General features: G+C 43.9%; 1 protein-coding gene and 1 pseudogene across 1 annotated transcript in view; both read right to left on the bottom strand.

Annotated features, from left to right (window-relative positions):
• LOC133258050 (ATP-binding cassette sub-family C member 4-like) overlaps positions 1 to 19876 on the bottom strand; it is a 334436-nt gene that overhangs the window by 145423 nt on the left and 169137 nt on the right. The gene's annotated exons all lie outside the window — the stretch shown is intronic.
• Positions 14427 to 16681, bottom strand: LOC133258113 (small ribosomal subunit protein uS12-like; annotated as a pseudogene).

Genomic DNA, 19876 nt, shown 5'->3' with positions numbered 1-19876 from the left:
ACTTCAAAGAGAAGAAAACCTTTTTCATCTTACTAGTGATTTTTTATACTGATTACATGTTGAAACAATATTACTTTTGACATTACTTTTGGATATAAAAATATCTTACTAATATTACTTTCACTTGTTCATTTTAGATTTTAACATGACTACTACAAATTCTAAAATTACAGATGTTGGGAATTCCCTGGCAATACAGTAGTTAGGACTCCACACTCTTATTGCCAAGGGCCTGGATTCAAACCCTGGTCAGGGAACCAAGATCCCACAAGCCAAGCAGCATGGCCAAAAAATAGATAGATAAATAAGTAAAATTAAATTACAGAGGTGGCACATTTTATTTCTCTGGACACAAGATAGGTGGTAACTTTAGATAAGAGGCAAGTGGGAAAGGGAAGCTGGCCTCTGCCCCAAAGATGGTGGTTTTGGTCAGAAAGCCTGAGGTGCCACCTCTTCAAATAAGCTGGTCTGCAAAGTGAAAAAGTGAGTGTTAGTTGCTCATTTGTGTCCACCTCTTTGCAACCTCATGGACTGTAGCCCACCAGACTCCTTTATCCATGGAATTCTGGTCCAAAAGTGTACATTTAACTCCATGTCATGTGTCCACATAAAGTTCAGAATCAAAGTTTGTAGTATAACTTGTTTGTATCCCAAGATTCATTCTCCCCAAATTGAGAACAAATTCTAGACCAAAAATTTCCAGCCTTTTCACTAACTCATGTGTATGTGGACATCATTTATCATTTTGCAACAGCCAGAAGACGTAAGTCTTTACTATTAATCAGAACAGCCAGGCAGAATATTTCTAGCACACATCTGTGTGTCCTATAGGATCACAACCTCTTTGTTATCCTCAAACAACTTTTCTTATTTTCAAATTTAGAATTTTATCCAGCAATTGACTATCAAGCATTGCCATCCATCTCTGCCTATCAGTCAACGTGTTCAGTTTCCATAAAAAATTATCTCTGTGTTGTGACGGCTCTTCTTTGTAGATCCATTTGGGTGTTTTATTACATTTTCCTGAATTCTTTAAAACAAACAAATAGAAAACACAATATGCTAACTTTAAAAATGATGCAGCTAATGTAATATGGGGAGAACAGGAAGTGGAAGAAAGGAGGTGCCTCTTCATCTGGTGAATGCATATTGAAAGAAGGCTGGTTCATTATATGTTTAATTTTGAGAGAAGAGGAATCAATTTTTTAAAATCTATGAAATTCCTATGTGTGCTTAGTCACTCAGTTGTGTCCAACTGTGACCCCATGGACTGTAGCCTGCCAGGCTCCTCTGTCCATGGGGATTCTCCAGGCAAGAATAACGGAGTGGGTTGCCATTCCCTCCTCCAGGGGATCTACCCAACCTAGGGATTGAACCCAGGTCTCCCACATGGCAGGCAGATTATTTACTGTTTGCACTAGCAGGGAAGTCCAAATTATCTATAGTGGCCCTACTCATAATTAACCAAACTTGGAAGTAACCAAGATATCCTTCAGTAGGTGAATAGATAAATGAACTGATTTATCCAGGCAATGGAGTATTCAGTTCAGTTCAGTTCAGTCACTCAGTCGTGTCCGACTCTTCGTGACCCCATGAATCGCAGCACACCAGGCCTCCCTGTCTATCACCAACACCCAGAGTTCACTCAGACTCACATCCATAGAGTCCGTGATGCCATCCAGCCATCTCATCCTCTGTCGTCCCCTTCTCCTCTTGCCCCCAATCCCTCCCAGCATCAGAGTCTTTTCCAATGAGTCAACTCTTCGCATGAGGTGGCCAAAGTACTGGAGGTTCAGCTTCAGCATCATTCCTTCCAAAGAAATCCCAGGGCTGATCTCCTTTAGAATGGACTGGTTGGATCTCCTTGCAGTCCAAGGGACTCTCAAGAGTCTTCTCCAACACCACAGTTCAAAGGCATCAATTCTTCGGCACTCACCCTTCTTCACAGTCCAACTCTCACATCCATACATGACCACTTGGAAAAACCATAGCCTTGACTAGATGGACCTTTGTTGGCAAAGTAATGTCTCTGCTTTTGAATATACTATCTAGGTTGGTAATAACTTTCCTCCCAAGGAGTAAGCGTCTTTTAATTTCATGACTGCAGTCACCATCTGCAGTGATTTTGGACCCCCCAAAAATAGTCAGCACTAAAGAGAAATGAACTACCAAGTCATGAAATGACATGGAGGAAACTTAATGCTTACTACTAAGTGAAAGAAGTCTGAAAAGGCTACATAATATATAATGTAACTATATGACAAAAAGACAAGACTATGAAGACTGTAAAAAGCTCAGTGGTTGCCAGAAGGTGGAGGTGGGGGTGTAGGATGAAAAGGTGGAACATGGAGCATAGAGGTTTTATAGAATAATGAAAATACTCTATATGATACCATTGTTAGGTAATTAGAATAGGAAAAAGGAGTCCAATATAGTGGTGGCTAAAAGACAAAGGAAGGAAAAAGCCTGCACAAATAGAACAAAGGAAGGTTCAAGAACCTCAGGTTAAACAAAGGCCTGGCTTGCCCAATTTACATAAGGTAGGCTCAGGGAAGAGGGGGTGGGGAGGAGAAAAAAACATATAAAAAGAGGAGCCAAAATTGAGCCCCCTGCTTCTCTGATCTTCTCTCTCTTCTGTGTCTTTTGGGTCAGCCTGCCCTCACACTTCAAGGATGTATTTTCCTTTGCTTGCCAAATAAAACTGAACTGTAACACTGGTCCACCCTTGGCCTCAAGGTTTTGCTGCAGTGAGACAGAACTGAGGAAATTACAAACTCCCCCAACATATATGGTGATATTTCTTGGATTTAACCTGGCTGAAACAACCTTGGCTCAGCCCAGAGGCCAAGCACAGCAGAAGCCCAATTTGGGGAAAGCTCTCATGGTGGAAGATGAATGTGAAGAAAACCCAGTACAGTGAGAGTGACAAGAACCTAAGCATGCTGGAAACCAGGACAGCAAAAACAAATTCAGCAGAAAGCTCACATAAGTCAGTCTCAGATTCCAGGAAACCTGATGGGGTATAAAGTCCTCACCCCTATGGCAGGAAGGACATATGGCTAACAAAATCTTAATTTCTTTACAATTTCTCATTTCTTATTTCCTCAAATCCCCTGTGAACAGGCAAGTGGCAGTGGGTGCAATCAAGGGACTCTGGAGAGGCTATTCTCCATTGTGTCCCAAAGGCTCCACTATCCTCTGTACTCTAGTAGCTGTTGCCCAAGCGGGTGGGGGTTCTTCTGTCCTTAATCTTATTTGTGCCAAGGATCAGGCCAATGAAAACTGTGAGCACAGGTCAGGTCTTTAGCAGATTTTCTGGCAGGTTATGAAAGGGATTCCTCAACACGTTTTCCCTACTGTTTTTTCCTCCCATCCTTTAGCTCCTCTATCTATGCCACTGATTACAAAGTATTGGGCAGGTCATCATCTTTCCACTTCTGAAAGTTGTGCTTGAAACCATTTATTTAAGATTGGGACTCAAACCCATGTGGCAGGGACTCTGCTATGCTTATTCACTCAGTCATATCTGACTGGGACTTTAGCCTGGCCAAAACCCATGGTGCCTGGTTTTAGGCTAATGAAGCTCAGGCTCTTGATGTCTCATTGCAAAAAAAAAAAAAAAATTCAGTGAGAGATACAGCAATGGATAAGAGATGGATTTGATGGATTTGTTGGGATTTCAAAAGAAGCACACTCCAAGAGTGTGGGCCATCACAGAGCAGAGAGCAGTGGCCATGGAATGTGGTGTGGTTTTCCCAAGCTGGGTTATTGCATAGGCTAAGGAGTGGGAGGATCATTCCAAAATTGGGGAGTCACCCACTCCTCACTCTTTTGACAGTGTCTTGGAACTGTCCCCAGCACCTCTGGGTGTCATTTAGCTTGCAGATTAAGGATCAAGGTTTAGTTGAATTCGACTTGTCATCTTGGACCCATTTGATTTTAATTGGCTTATGTTATGTCCTTGGGCTCTGTCATTCTTTCAAAGTACACTCCTTGGGCTATGCCCCCTTTCCTGTTTCATGCTCTTTTCCTGGCCCTCTCTGGGCCCACAGTGTTGTTTCTACAATCTTCTGGAGGGACAACCAGGAAATAGCTGGCCCTTGAGAGGGAAATACTGTACAATAGCCAATCCCTCTAGATATTCAGGCCTTCATCTTCCATGTTTCCTATATGTGCAACATCAGCATTTCTCAGTGAACCCTCTAGGGTGGGCAACAGGTGCACAATGCCTGCCAAAAGTCCATCTGTTGGTGGCATCCCTTCAAGGGCAATTGGGCTTCCAGGGATAATGTTTGCCACTTTGGGAGTTAGCCCTGCAGGCCCTTTGGGCCTAAACCGTGACCACCCTTCTAAAGTTACAAACATACCCCGATATCAAATCTCCACTCCACTTTTATAGAACATCTGGTCTGTTGCCTCTTATCAATTTGTTCTTAAGCCACTTACTAACTCCTACAACCAAGACCCTGACCCCTGGTAGGCAACATTGCTCCACCCCACTTATTATTAAAATACTCTCAATGCCCCTAAAAGGACCAGAAAACCCACCCCTTTGTCATTACTGCTGCTATTACCTAGAGTCTGGAGAAGGCAATGGCACCCCACTCCAGTACTTTTGCCTGGAAAATTCCATGGACAGAGGAGCCTAGTAGGCTGCAGTCCATGGGGTCACTAGAGTCGGACACGACTGAGAAACTTCACTTTCACTTTTCACTTTCATGCATTGGAGAAGGAAATGGCAACCCACTCCAATGTTCTTGCCTGGAGAATCCCAGGGACCGGGAAGCCTGGTAGGCTGCCATCTCTGGGGTCGCACAGAGTTGGACACGACTGAAGCGACTTAGCAGCATTACCTAGAGTGTATCTATGACAATGAAATGTTTACCATTGGAAGCACCCTGCTGCTGCTGCTGCTGCATCACTTCAGTCGTGTCCGACTCTGTGTGACCCCATAGACGGCAGCCCATCAGGCCTCCCCCATCCCTGGGATTCTCCAGGCAAGAATACTGGAGAGGGTTGCCATTTCCTTCTCCAATGCATGAAAGTGAAAAGTGAAAGTGAAGTAATTCAGTCAAGCTGCTCTTATTGAGGACTAGGGGAGGAAATCAGTGACTTACATTCCCTCAGAGCAATAAGAGGATAAGACTTATGGCTGTTTCACCAGGTTCCGAGTCTCAGGGCACAGGCTTGGATTACTTTACATCATGGTATTCCCATCCATGGTGGACAAACCAGCAATGAGTTAAGATTACAACCCCTTAATCCTACCTAGCACTAGTCATGTTGGAGACCTTGTGGACACCCAACTCCAGTCCAGGGGTCCCAGGAGGTTGACCTGCTTTGACTTGCCTAGGGATCTGGCTCCTGGGAGGTTGTCACACCTCAACCTGCTTGGGGATCTGCTAATCCAGGGGTCCCAGGAGGTCAACATGCCTCCACATGCCCAGGGATCCAATTCTCAGGAGGCTGACCAGCCTCAACCTGTCCATGGATTCGACCTCCAGGAGGCTGTCATGCTTCAGCTTGCCTGAGGATCTGCACCTTGACCTGGGGATGCCTGGCTCTCAGGTTGCAACAGTACTGGGTAGAATAAGTTTCAGAAAGACTCACCCCCAAGGTAAGTCCACCCATAAAATAGAAGGAGGCCTATTGGTTTTTTTTTTCCTCCTCCCTGTCATCACTGTCTTTCAGATGGGAAATAAACCAATCCACTTCCCAACAGACACCCTTGAGCTACATCCTTGATAACTGGAAGCTGTTGGATCCTCTAACTCTAAGGAGAAGTCACTTAAAATTATTTTGTGCCACTGTGTGGCCACGGTATCCTCTAGAGGACAAAGAACACTGGCCTGAGGATGGGAGTTTAAATTACAGTACCGTCCTGGAGCTAGACTTATTTTGCAAAAGACAAGGGAAGTGGACAGAGATCCCCTACGTCCAAATTTTCTTCTGACTAAAAGATATGAAGGAACTTTGTCTTAAGTATGGGATTCTTGTATGCCCTAAAAGTGAGCCTACTAAGCAAATGGTGTTAGGCACAGACAACCAAGAGAAGGAAGCCCCCATGAAGGCTCACCTCCCATGGCTCCCAAGTTGCTTGGTGCTCCTTCCTTGTGCCCCCAAACGTGCCCCCATATCCAGGAGCACCCCTTCCACAAAAGCCAACTCCAGTATCCTTAGTTGAAACTGGAGGAGAATTCAAACTAACCTGGGTCCATAAGCCCTTCTTCCTCATAGAACTAAGATGGATCAAACAAGACCTGGGAAGTGATACAGATGACCCAGGCAAATATATAGATACATTATAACGCATTACCTTGGCCTTTGACTTGACATGGAAGAACATTATGGTCATATTTAGTCCAACTTTATCTGATCCTGAGTATGCTAGGGTCTTAAAGGAACCCAAAAGTATTGTACAGGGCTCCACATGTCAAGTAATAAATACCCAGTGGGGGAAATTTCGGTCCCCTCCTCAGATCTTAATTGGAATTATAATGACCCTGAACACATCTGGAAAAGGGATCCTTTTCTGATCTCTGTAAAGGCAGGACTAAAAGCAGCCCAGCAAAAAGTAATCAGCTATGCCTGGGTCTCAGCAATAACTCAGGAGCCCAGTGAGAACACCATTGCCTTTCTGGAAAGGCTAAAAGAGGCCCTCCTAAAGTTTATCAATCTGGACTTAGATTCTTATAAGGGACAGGTGATTTCAAACGACAAATTCCTCTCCCAATGTACATCATAATCAGGATAAACTTAACAACAGCTACAGCAACAGGACCCTGCTACCTCTTTAGATGAGATGGTGCAGACAGACACCAACATCTTTTATAACAGATAATAGGAGAGGAAGGCCAAGGCCCAGGAATGGGAGAAAAGGAAAGAGACAAGGCATCCCCAGATGCTGGCCATCCTCCAGGGAAGCCCTATGGCAAACCCCAAGTCCTTAAAGGACAAGGCATGAGGCAAATGCCTAAACTGTAGACAGGTGGGGCATTGGGCCAAAGAGTGTCCAAACTGTGAGAAGTCTCCTAAAATGGCTTGCTACAAATGACATCAACTGGGACATTGGGCAGCACTCTGCCCTGGGGACCAAAGAGCCTCAAGGTCAAGCACCAAGCCTTTCCTCAGGATGGTTCAACAGGACTAAAATGGTCCACTCCAGCCAGCCTGACTGTCACAGATAACCATCATGGGGCTGGAGCCAAGGGTGCTACTGGATGTGGCAGGTAGGTCTGAGAATTTCTTGTTTGACACGGGGGCTACCCACTCTGTCCTGACTTCCTACTCCAGAGCCTTCTACTCCCAAACCTGTACCATTTTGGGTGCTACAGGAAAAACAATTACAAAAAGATTCACCCAAGCACTTCTTTGTTGCTGGGATCAGCAAATATTTTCCCACCAGTTTCTGGTGGACCCTGAGTGTCCTATTCCCTTATTGGGAAGAGATCTCTCCCTGCCTTCAAAATCTTGCATCTATTGAAGGCCTGATAGAAGATACTTTAAAACTCTCTCTTGGGGGCAAATTAACTATCTTTATCAGCCACCAAGTAAAACAACTCCTGAATGGTAGAGGCCATTTATGGATGTCTGATCAAAGGATTCTCAGATATCAAGTAATGCTGATGGAAAGTCCAGGCCTTACTATATCCCCTTGTGAGGTTCTTAACCCAGCTACCCCCCCTGCCTACTCCGGAGGGCTCTCTCCCCTTCCACTCTTGCCTAGAAACCTTGGACCACTGGACAAAACCCCAAGAGGGATTGTCAAAAGATACTCTGACCAATCCTGAGGAAATCTGGTACACTGATGGAAGAAGCTTTGTCTTGGATGGAAAAAGAAGAGTTGGACATACAGTAGTCTCCAATTTCGAGACCATAGAGGCTAAACCTTTGACACCAGGTACTTCAGCCCAATTAGCTGAGATCACAGCCCTGACTCGAGCTTTAGAGCTGGGAAAAGAAAAAAAGAGTAGCCGTTTACACTGACTCCAAGTATGCCTTTCTGGCGCTACATGCACATGCTGCTACTTGGAAAGAAAGAGGCCACTTGACCACCCAAGGGTCCCCAATCAAATATGGTTATCAAATCCTTAGGCTCTTGGAGGCAATCCATCTTCCTGCTGAGGTTTCAGTCTCCATTGTAAAGGACACCAAAAAGGGAGCCCAGAAGTGGCAAGAGGAAACCAAGCAGCTGATCAGGCAGCTAAGAAAGCAGAATTACCGAACAGTAACCTAACAGAGGTTGCCACCCTAGTTCTGCAGACTAATTTGCCAGAAACTCCCTCATATACTGAAGGTGAGACTGTTAAAGCTAAGAGTCAGGACTTTCAAGAAGATCATATGGGTGCTTCCAAAAGGAGGGACTCCTTTTTTTGCCTGGGAGCCTCCAATGGAAGTTGGTTAACTCCTTACATGCCACTACTCATTTAGGGGAAAGGGCCCTCCAAAGATTACTAGAAATGTCCTTCAGAGGAACAGGCCTCCAAATGACTATAAGGCAAGTGGTCTCTTCTTGTCCCACTTGCCAATTAAACAACCCCCAAGGAGCATGAAGACCCCAGCTGGCCCAGCCCATCCAATGGGTATTTGGATTTCCAATTTACCAAATTGTAAAATAGATTTCCAATGAATCTATATAACATTCAAATTGGTATTTGGAATTCCAATTTACCAAATTGTAAAATAGATTTCCAATGAGTCTATATAACATTCAGAGGTTAAAAAGCTGAAATATTATTTCTAAACATAAAGAACTTTAGAATTCTTTCTTTGTTTTCTGAGAAGAGACTTCCTTTGCTTCCTTTCATCCAGTCTACTTTCAATTGCACTCTCAGGGAAGCTGTGGGTATAAAAGTACCAAAATGCATCTGAATGAAATGTATTTCCTACCGTCATCAAGCATACAACTTATAATTGTGTGTATAATTCCCATTCTTAAGAGTCACACCTTTGCGTGAAGGCTTTCATTATATGTGGACAACAGAAATGAAGTCCATCATGTGTCAATATTAAAACAAAACTATTGACTTTTATGGACATTTTTTCTAACATGTATTGCTGATGTCCCTCCCTTGCAGTTTGCAGAACATAATGACAAACATTATTAACTATTTGATATCATTACCAGGAGTAGAAGTATGCCATTTGGTGCAATACACTTAGGGTCTAATGAACATAGGTATAGGGGTTTACAGATTCATTTATATACACTTACTAACAACAAATTAACTTTTAAAAATTTCACATCTGTTTTTTCTATATTTTTATTTCTTATATTTTCTAATACTACTTTACTTTTTACTACTTTTAAACTAGCTTGTAAAATAAGATTTAATAGGCTTTAAAATAAGGACCTAAGGATCTCTGCTAGGAATAATTATGAGTTTGCAGATCTAATTTTGGCAACTTAGATCCCTCTTGGTGTCAGATATCTTCTGTGAGACTGAAATTACCCAAGGATAACAGCTGGAAAAGTGAATGTTATCAGAAGGTGCTTTGGTTTACCAGTGGCTTTATAAAAGTAAAGGTGAAAGTGAAAGTTGCTCAGTCGTGTCAGACTCTTTGCAACCCCAGGGACTATACAGTCCATGGAATTCACCAGACCAGAATAATGGAGTGGGCGGCCTTTCCCTTCTCCAGGAAATCTTCTCAACCCAAGGACTGAACCTAGGTCTCAAGCATTGCAGGCAGATTCTTTATTAGCTAAGCCACCAGGGAAGCCCATGGCTTTGGAAGTGTTCCTAAATGATTAGTAAATTTCCTCTCTTCTTTTGACATGAAATAGTTTAAGAATGCTAAAAATATTCCCCAATTTTATTTTTTAAATGTAAATAATTCCCAAATGGATTCCATATTAAGTATTCACACTTTTCAATAGTTATTTAAGGATTTTCATTAAAAAAAAAAAAAGATATACAGAAACACATCAAAGAGAAAGAGGAAGAGAGAAGCCAAGGCTGAGACCTGAGACCGTCCAGCATTCACAGTTAGAGACTCACCCAAGGAGTCTGAGGAGGGAGAGAATGTACAGTCACTGAAGCACAGGAGAAGCTGGAGCCCATGCCTCTGAGAGGCTGATAAGTTGAAGACAGAAGAGTACCAGTTGAATTTGGCAAAGACAGGGGTTTTGATGATTTAGGAAAAGCATTATTTTAAAGAGAAAGAGACTGAAATCTTTTGAAGATGTGTTGAGCAGAGAACTGTGTCTGAAGGTGTGGAAAAGTGGTTGTACACAACTCCTATGAGAAATTTTGCTGTGAGGAGGGACAGAAAATAGAAAAAGAAGTAACTACTGGACTATAACCCTTGAGGAGGCACTCATCCACTGTGAACTGTTCAATAGCCAGTCTAAAATAGACTGTTTGAGTAACATGGGTGAGCCGATGTTGTCAGTATCTGCCCTGGTGCCTTCCATGTCACCCTAGCCTGACTTCCTGCAACTCTGCCTGAAGGCTTTGTCTGCCATCTGAGTCGGCTCTGCTAAAGCACAAGGCAGCCAGGAGTGCTGGGGAATTTAACGTCTTCCTCTGCTCTCCCCCGGCAGCCTTCAGTCAACAGACAGACAGGAGCTGGTGTGTAAATACCCTGACTCCCTCACTCAGGGATGCTAACCCTGAGGCTTGCGCTCCACACTGTCTCCTACAGTTTCCCAACAGGATTGTGTTCCAGTAGCCCAGCCTGGAACATACCTGATAACACATCCTGTGTGGCCTTCTCTCCCTTTCTTGCCTCACTTCCCCACTCCATTACCAGTGTTTCCTGGGACCCCCTCCCAAATAACCTATTGCATTCAAATTCTCATCCTAGACTTTAGCTTCAGCACACCCAAACTAAGACAACCGAAAATATTCATGTAATGACTTGAAACCATTATACCAATTTTGCACAAGAATGCATGAAACAAGAAACATTAAAAGAAAATATTTGAAAATGATAATAATCATCATTTCTTATTGTGGAAATATGGGTGATTAAAAAAAACAAATCTCATTTTTCCTCAAGAAAATAAAGTGGTTTTCTTTTGGTAAAGAAGTACTGTAATTACAACATACAGATTGATAGAGATTTTGTGAATTTCAGAAGGTGATCTTAAAAGGACAAAGAAAGGGAAAGCAAGAAAGGGAAGCCCCTCAGTCATGCCCAACTCTTTGTGACCCCATGGATTGCAGCTCGCCAGGCTCCTCTGTCCATGGGATTTCCCAGGCAAGAAAACTGGAGTGGGTTGCCATTTCCTTCTCCAGGGGATCTTCCTGACCCAGGGATCAAACCCGGGTCTCCCTCATTGCAGGCAGACGCTTTACCATCTGAGCCACCAGGGAAGCCCTAAAAGAACAAAAAGTATTACCAAAGAAAATATGGCTGCTGCTAACTTTCTCAGCAGCACATAGCAAATGAAGTACCAATATTCATATGAAAACACACCAATGGCTTTTGTTATAGTTACCATTTATCGAATGTATAACAATACCCTTTTATCATCTCACAAATCCTTGTAATACTACTGTAAGGTACGTATTATTCTCATCTTTTTGCATAAAATATAGTTCAGACAACAGTGAATTCTCCGAAATGGGGGAAGATTTGAACCCAGATATTGGTCCCAAAGCCCATGAACTTCCTGCCACTTTGGGCTGCCTCTCTCTGTACCTTCAGGTATTATTTTAGAGTCATCAACAGAAAGTCAAAGAGTTATCACTGCATCAACATTTCTGATGTGCTTAATGAAGTTTAGAACTAGGAGGACAGATGTGTATGAAGACACTTTGCTGGGGCAAATGGCTTCTTCAGAGCAAGCTGAAGTGTGGTCACCATGGTCATGTTGGATAGAACGATTAGAACGCTGTGCTGTCAAACCCTGGAAGCAAGAACAGTACATCACAATGGTGGAAAAATCAAACTGTACCACAGAGAGATGGATTTTTTTAAACTACGAGGCCAAAAAAGCACAATCCTAAAGTATATCTGAGCTTAAAGGACCAAAAACGGCACAGAGTACATAATAACATACTGTGGAATAAATTTTTGGTCACAGGTTCTTTGGTCACACTTTACACAGAACAGCTCTTACTTATCTCTCAACTGTATTTGCTTGACTATCTACTAGAGGCCAGTCACTCACTACTTTATTTACAAGGTAAAATGCAGATTAATCTTTAAGAGACAATGGAGAAATAAGCCTGTTATTTCTATTTTTAGCTTATTAAAAATGAGCTAAGAGTTATAATTTCTGGATCTGCACTGGTTCACAATGCCTGGACCATAGGCTTCTTAAAGCAGGAGAAGGTCCGCTCCCTCAGACTCGAGTGCCCACTCAATGCCCTGCCCACAGGAAGTCTTAGAAAGCACATGCCCAGTGAATGACAAGGATACCCACACCCCACCAGAAAGAGAAGGGCACTTTAACCTCTAAAAACATTTACTGTGACTCAAAAAGTTTCTCTGTCTCTCAGGACCAAAGGGAGAACTATGCTTCCCCCACTGCCTGAGATACGCAGGGATAATGGCCAATACTGATCAGTGGAGGTGAGCATAAATGACAGGGACAAAGACAGCCAGACTACTTAGATGACAGCCCCTAACTCCTTAGTGTCTGTTCTACTCCTAGGTTGCTCCTGGAGGAATCCTGTTTTGATAAGAGAGGGAAAGAGGAAAGACCAAAGCACATTCTTCTAGGGGCATGAAGGCAGTTACCCAGCAACTGATGCACAGAGAAAAGTACATAAGCAAGAAGTCAAATTCTGTTTTTTTTAATCTCTCAAATAAATACATAAATTTAAGTGAACTAATAAGTGCATATCAGTATAAGAGGAAAATAAGTAACTTCAGAATTTTTCCCATATATGAAAACCATCTGAATAAAAAATAGAAATATTTTTAAAATATAAATAAAATATATAAATAAAAAATAATAAACACACTCAATGCTGACTGTACTGTTTCTGTCTATAGTTTACAATGCTGACTGTAGCCCTCTCTGTCTATAAAAAGCTCTTGTCCACTGATTGTCAAGGGAGGGAGAGTCAGCCTTTGGACAGGAGTCTACCGACCCCCCAACACACACACCAGCATCCAAAATAAAGCAAATGTTCCTTTCCATCAACCTGGCCTTTTATTGGCTTTTGAGTGGTGAGCAGATGGAACCCACCCCCCCTTTACTTTTTGACCGTCTATGGTCAGCCTTGGAACTATCATAGCACCTGTTATGGTGAGAGGGGAGTGAATTTTAGTGTTATAATGAAGGTATAATGAGTTAGAAGTCAGAGACCAGACCATACTCAAAACCATCTTGATTTTAGCTGGTTCATGCCAGTTTTCATGGGATTCTGTTTATCTCAATATCTGTGCCCACCCACTTCCTTCCTTTCTCACAAGCATAGACACACTGTTTCCATGGTGATGAGGCCATCTTAGCCTGTCACCTGAGAGCCCAGGCCTGGTTCTCTGTGCACCCTGAAGCCTAGGTCCTTTCCTTTCCTATTTAAATAATACTCAGTTGTCTTCCTTAAATGAAGGGTGCCAAGGGCTCCCATTTATTTCAGGAGCAACATCAAGCCCCAGCCAAGCGGGAGTTACCTTACGGGTAAAACAACAACAATAAACAAACAACTCTGATTATATCAATACCTTCCCTTTTGGACCTTCAGGCATAGAAGAGAAATTGGTCTCTTTTTCTTCATCAGGATTATCTCCACAGGTAACAAAGGAAACAGTGATTAAAGGTAAATCAGGGCCCTTAATATTCCATGAGGCTGGGCTGTGATGAAATAGTCACTGACAAAGCCCATCAACAATTCCCTGGGAGTAAAAGTAGAACCTTAGTAATAAAATAAAGTCTAATTTTTTGTTACTCTTTTTGTGCTGAGCAAGTTTCACTTGCTCATAGGGTGCTTCATGAAGAGGCCTCACACCCAGCCCATCAAACAAGACTCCCTGGTGTGAAACAGCTGCGTTGACATCTCAGCTTGGAGGGCCAAGTCCAAGATCATTGCCCCCAGCACTGCGATTCAAGATGGCATTGAGGTGTCGAATGCAGAGATGCTGAGCCCGGCACTACAATCTGGAGCCACCGGCAGCACAGCTGAGCCGGTCCTGTGAGAACACCCCCGGCCCACAGTTGACAGGAATCACATTCAGCAGCACTGTGGAGGGTTTTCAAAGGAAACAGTGTCCTCTAGAGCACATTCTGCTGGCACGAGCCACACCCGGCAGAGGGACTTCCCAGGTGGCTCAGCAGTAAATATCCCACCTGCCAATGTAGGACACTCCTGTTGATCCTTGGGTCAGTAAGACCCCCTGGAGTAGGACATGGCAACCCACTCCAATATTCCTGCCTAGGAAATCCCATTGACAGAGGATCCTGGCAGGCTGTAGTCCATGGGGCCACAAAGAGTCAAACATGACTGAGTGACTGAGCATGCATGCACACACACGCACACCCCTGGCAGAAGGACCCCTACCTCCTGTCGAGGGGGGTTCTCACTTGGGAGAATCGGTAACAAAATAAGGAATCAAACCGTTTCTGTTTTACTTGGTAGCTCAGATGGTAAAGAATCTGCCAGCAGTGCAGGAGACCTGAGTTTGATCCCTGAGTTGGGAAGATTCCCTGGAGATGGGAATGGCTACCCACTCCAGTATTCTTGCCTGGAGAATTCCATGGAATTCTCGTGGGCTATAGTTCATGAAGTCACAAAGAGTCAGACACAACTAAGCGACTTACGCTTTTTCACACTTTCTAGCAAGGAAAGCAGCTGCCATTTGGGAAGACATGAGATCATCTGCCTCCAATAGTGGTTCTCACTTGGCTGCAGGGTGGAATCACCTGTGAGGTTATAAAAAGTGTTGATTTCTGCATCCCCTCCCCTGAGATTCTGATTTAACTGAGATGAGGCTTCAGGACTGGGCTTTACAGAGCTCCCCTGGTGATTCAAATTTGTAGCCAAGTTTACAAACCACTGGCCTTTGCCATACTGAGGATATAAAGAACTCTACCTGGACGAGGAAGCAGAGTAAACAGACAGAGTGATTCTTCAGGAGCAGGAGTGTATGTTTCTCTGTACAGAGTGTAGTTGGGGTGGGGGCCTGTGACCCCTTTTGCCCACTCTGAGGCCTTCCTGGCCTCTCATTGCACAGCCTTTCCACGTTTATCACCTGGATGCCTGGATTCTTCTGTGCCTTGGTGGTGATTTTCAGTATGGTACAGTTGTCTCAGGAGATTTCATACAAGCCCCGCCTTAGTTCATCACAAACCTATGAGCAGGATTCCCAAGGTGTGGCTTGCTGGGAGGGAAATCCTGGGAACTATACAGGATGAGCAGCTCAGCAGTAACTTCAGGAGTTACTCCCGCACAGGGAAGTTCAGGGAGCTACAGGCCAGTGGCCAAGAATGGGTGTGGCACACAGCTGTGACTGGAACCTTCCTGTGCCTGGGATCTGAGATGTGTGTGTGTGCTCAGTTGTGATGACTCTTTGGGACCCCATGGACAGAGGATGGGATTTCCCAGGCAGGAATACTGGAGTGGGTTGCCATTTCCTCCTCCAGGGGATCTTCCCAACCCAGGGATCAAACCTGTTACTCTTGGAACTCCTGCACTGGCAGGTGGATTCCTTACCACTAGCGCCCCCTGGGGGCTTGAGGGAACTGATCCTAAAGTCAGTAACAGGTAATTCCCAGATTCATTGATAAAGAATCTGCCTGCCAATGCAGGAGACACAGGAGATGCAAGTTCGATCCCTGGGTCAGGAAGAAGCCCTGGGGGAGGAAATGACAACCCTCTCCAGTATTCTATTCTTGCCTGGAAAATCTCATGAACAGAAGAGCCTGGTGGGCTACAGTCACAGGGTCACAAAGAGTTGGACGTGATTGAACACAGGCAGTGACAAGTGCCTATGATATCAAGCATCAAGAAGTGCAGAGGTGTAATGTAATAAGCGTCCCAATAAACAGCAGCTGCCCCTTATTCTGCTCTGTGCAAGGATGTGCTTTTGCTTAACTATCATATCACATTTAATTTTTGTTTTGGTATATGAAAATTTATTACTACCATTCTTTCATCATCAAAATTTATGATCTTGGTCTTTCCTTCTTGCCTTTGTACAAGGCAAAAAAAGAGACACTGGCTACTTTGACAGTCTTAAAGTGGACTCCAGGAATGTCACCAACAGCATGACCTTTGGAACCAAATCCAGCAACCAGAACTTCATCATTTTCCTCAGTAAAATTCAAGCAACCGTCTCTGGGTACAAAAGGCTGTGATTTTTTTGCCATTCTTGGTGAACTGAACCCTGACACATTTCCTGATGGCAGAATTTGGATGTTTGGCTTCAACCCCTATTTTTTAAAGCACAATTCTCTTGGCATGAAAAGTGCATCCAAAAGGGCTGGCCTTCAGGGCTGTGCCCAAATGGGCTTTCTTACACTGTTACCATGCCGCTTCTGGGCTTGTTGGTGGCTACAGAGCTTCCTGGCAAAGACCAGGATGCTTGCTCATCCTACCAGCACCATGTCCCTGAAAGAAAGACCATCATGTTTAATTTTGACACAAGCTCGGAGGGTACTAGGATGTTAGGACCCCCACCATTTTACAGAGCCTAAGGACCTTGCTAGAGATCATAAGACTCCTAACTGATAGATGCGGCCTCTGAGCCCCGGTGGAACCGCACAGTCTGTCCCCGCTCCACCCATGTCCCATGGGACCAGGAGGACTCCCTGCCCAAAGACCTGCTCAGCCTGACTCCCTGGGTGGGTCCGTGTGGTCCCTCCAGGGGTCCGCAGCCCCTTTGCTCCTATTGCCCCTGACTCAGGTCCTTCCTTTTGCAGGGCCGCCTCTTAGAGCCCCATGGTCGGCAGGAGGACACCCTTGCCCCTTTCTAGCAGCTTCTCCCTGCAGCCAAATCCTGGGGGTGAGGTCAGGCCAGGTTGTGAGGAGAATCATGAGAGAAGCAGGAAGGGTGTGAGCTTGTGGTCAGCACCTTCCTCTGACCTGGGACCGCCCTCTCTTCTGACACTTCCCGCCACTCAGGGCAGCTCCTCTCAATGCCCCACCCCCCTCCATTACAAGTGCTCCTGTAGCTCTGCTGTGGATCAGAGTCACCAGGGGAGGGGTCAGAATGCAGAGTCCTAGGCTCCAGCCCCAAAGGTCTGATCCAACATCCCAATCCCAGTGGATTGGGAGGCAGGGGGTCCTTTGAGCACATTCTGAGAAGCATTTAACAGACCTGCCACTCACATATGTGGGCCCTGGGTCAAGAATATAAATGAAGCCCATCCTATATGTTTAAATATTTAAAAGTTATACCAAATCTTACTGTTAAAAATTTTTTGACTCTGAAATTCATACTTCTTGATAACCGATTTTATTAGCTGTCTTTTTACTTTAAAACCAAATCTTACTGTTAAAAATTTTTTGACTCTGAAATTCATACTTCTTGATAACTGACTTTATTAGCTGTCTTTTTACTTTAAAACCAAATCTTACTGTAAATATTTAAAAGTTATAAAACAAGCTAACACACTGTCAAGTACACCCTCATAACCACATGGCAGGCTGGGGTTCCTGGACCCTGGAGTTTGGAGCCAGAAGGTAGGACAGCAAAGCGAGGAGCCGACCCAGCCCGCAGCCCTCCCCCTGCTCTTCCCACCTCTGGCTCTGACCCTCTTTGTGCCCTGAGGAATCTGCTGCTCAAGCAAGAGCATTACCGCCTTCAAGTCCAAGCTCAGGCCATCCTCTTCCACCCCATAAACAGTTGTATCTCAACTACCTGTCAGGTTGGAACATGGGTCTCAGGAGGGAGGCCTGCACTGGAGCTGGGAGCAGGGGTTCTAGGGTCTAGGCGCTCAGAGCATGGCCTGGAGGGGGCGGGGCTCCAGGTGGCCACACCCCCTGGTCCACTCTGGCGGCCTGCACCTGGGGGAAGGTGCAACTGCAGGATGAACTGAGCAGGGCGTCTAAACCAGCGCTTCTCAAACTGTACTGTGAGCAGGACTCACCTGGTATCTGGAGATTTTGTCAGTAGGTCTGGGGTAGAGACCACAATCACGTGTTCCTAACAGCCTCCCAAGCCAGCTAACACTGCTGGTACATAGGCCTCACTTAGAACAGCAGAGCTCTGGGGCAGGGAGGGCAGAGATTTCCTGTAAAGGACCAGGAAGTACATTTCCAGGCTTTGGGGGCCTTGTGGTCTATGCTCAGAAAAACATCTACTTCTGCTCCATTGACTACGCTAAAGCCTTTGACTGTGTGGATCACAACAAACTGTGGAAAATTCTTCAAGAGATGGGAATACCAGACCACCTTACCTACCTCCTAAGCAACCTGTATGCAGGTCAAGAAGCAACAGTTAGAATCTAACATGGATCAACTGCCTGGGTCAAAATTGGGAAAGGAGTATGACAAGGCTGTATATTGTCACCCAGTTTATTTAACTTACATGAAAAATAATGTGCATATATGTATAACTGAATCACTGTAGTATAGCAGAAATTAACACAACATTGTAAGTCAACTATACTTAAATACAATAATTTTTTCTAAAAACAAGAAAAAAAAACAAGGGTGTCATTAAGTTCTTTATTAGTAATGTGTACTCTGGTTACTTGCATGCCCTGTGTTTGCTGGATTTTCCCACTTTAGACAAAAAATTCTTCCCTAAAGAATTAAGCTGAGAAGAACTTTGAGTCCATGAAATGTCGTGTTCCTCTCAACACCCATGCCCCAACATTCACCATTTAGTCAGCCAATGATGAATTTTGTCTGAATTATTGATGACAATGATTGCTGTCACATGGTACTTTTCTGTGACTCTGTCTACATTTGTGAGCTGGCATTCTACTACAAAATAAGAGCTTTCCCTTCCTCATAACAATTCTATATCTTATCAGAATCAGTATAAACTCATGGATTAAAAAAAAATTATTGTAAAATGTGGGGTGTAAAACCCTCAATCCTCTGTTCACCATTAATTACCACATTTCTAATGTGATATAAACTCCATACCAGAGACTCATTTTTTGCTAGGTATTTACTTTTAAAAATGTTTTTCATGTAATGTTCTCTAGAATTAAATATAATTAGCTTTTGAATCAAACATGGTTTGGAATACCCAAAGCTTCCACCTATTGGGATGGATACTTGTGAGCATGTTTACTGAATGGAAGAGAGAATTTAGTCAGAAACATCCAATGTATACTTTGTGCAAAACATTCTTAGTGTATTTAAGTCTTAACCTTGGTTCTTCTTCATTTTAATTTTATTTATTTTAATTGGAAGAAAATTATTTTACAATATTGTGGTGTTTTTTTGCCATACATCAACATGAATCACCCTCAGGTGTACATGTGTCCCACCATCCTGAACCCCCCACCCCACCCCTCTGGGTTGTCCCAGAGCACTGGCTTTGAGTGCCCTGCTTCATGCATCGAACTTGCACTGGCCATCTATTTTACGAATGGTAATATACATACATGTTTCAATGCTATTCTCTCATACCGCCCCACCCTCACCTTCTCCCACATAGTCCAATAGTCTGTTCTTACATCTGTGTCTCTTTTGCTGCCTTCCATATAGGATCATCATTACTGACTTTCTAAATTCCAAAAATATGCATTAATACACTGTATTGGTGTTTTTCTTTCTAGCTTACTTCACTCTGTATAATAGGCTCCAGTTTTATCCACCTCATTAGAACTTACTCAAATGTGTTCTTTTTATAGCTGACTAATATTCCATTGTGCATATGTACCACAACGTCCTTATCCATTCATCTGCCGATGGACATCTAAGTTTTTTCCATGTTTTAGCTATTGTAAACAGTGCTGCAAAGAACACTGGGGTACATGCGTCTATTTCAATTCTGGTTTCCTCAGTGTGTATGCTCAGCA

Source organism: Bos javanicus, chromosome 12 (genome assembly GCF_032452875.1).
Source record: "Bos javanicus breed banteng chromosome 12, ARS-OSU_banteng_1.0, whole genome shotgun sequence".
Taxonomy (NCBI): domain Eukaryota; kingdom Metazoa; phylum Chordata; class Mammalia; order Artiodactyla; family Bovidae; genus Bos; species Bos javanicus.
This window is presented reverse-complemented; position numbering and strand designations above follow the sequence as displayed.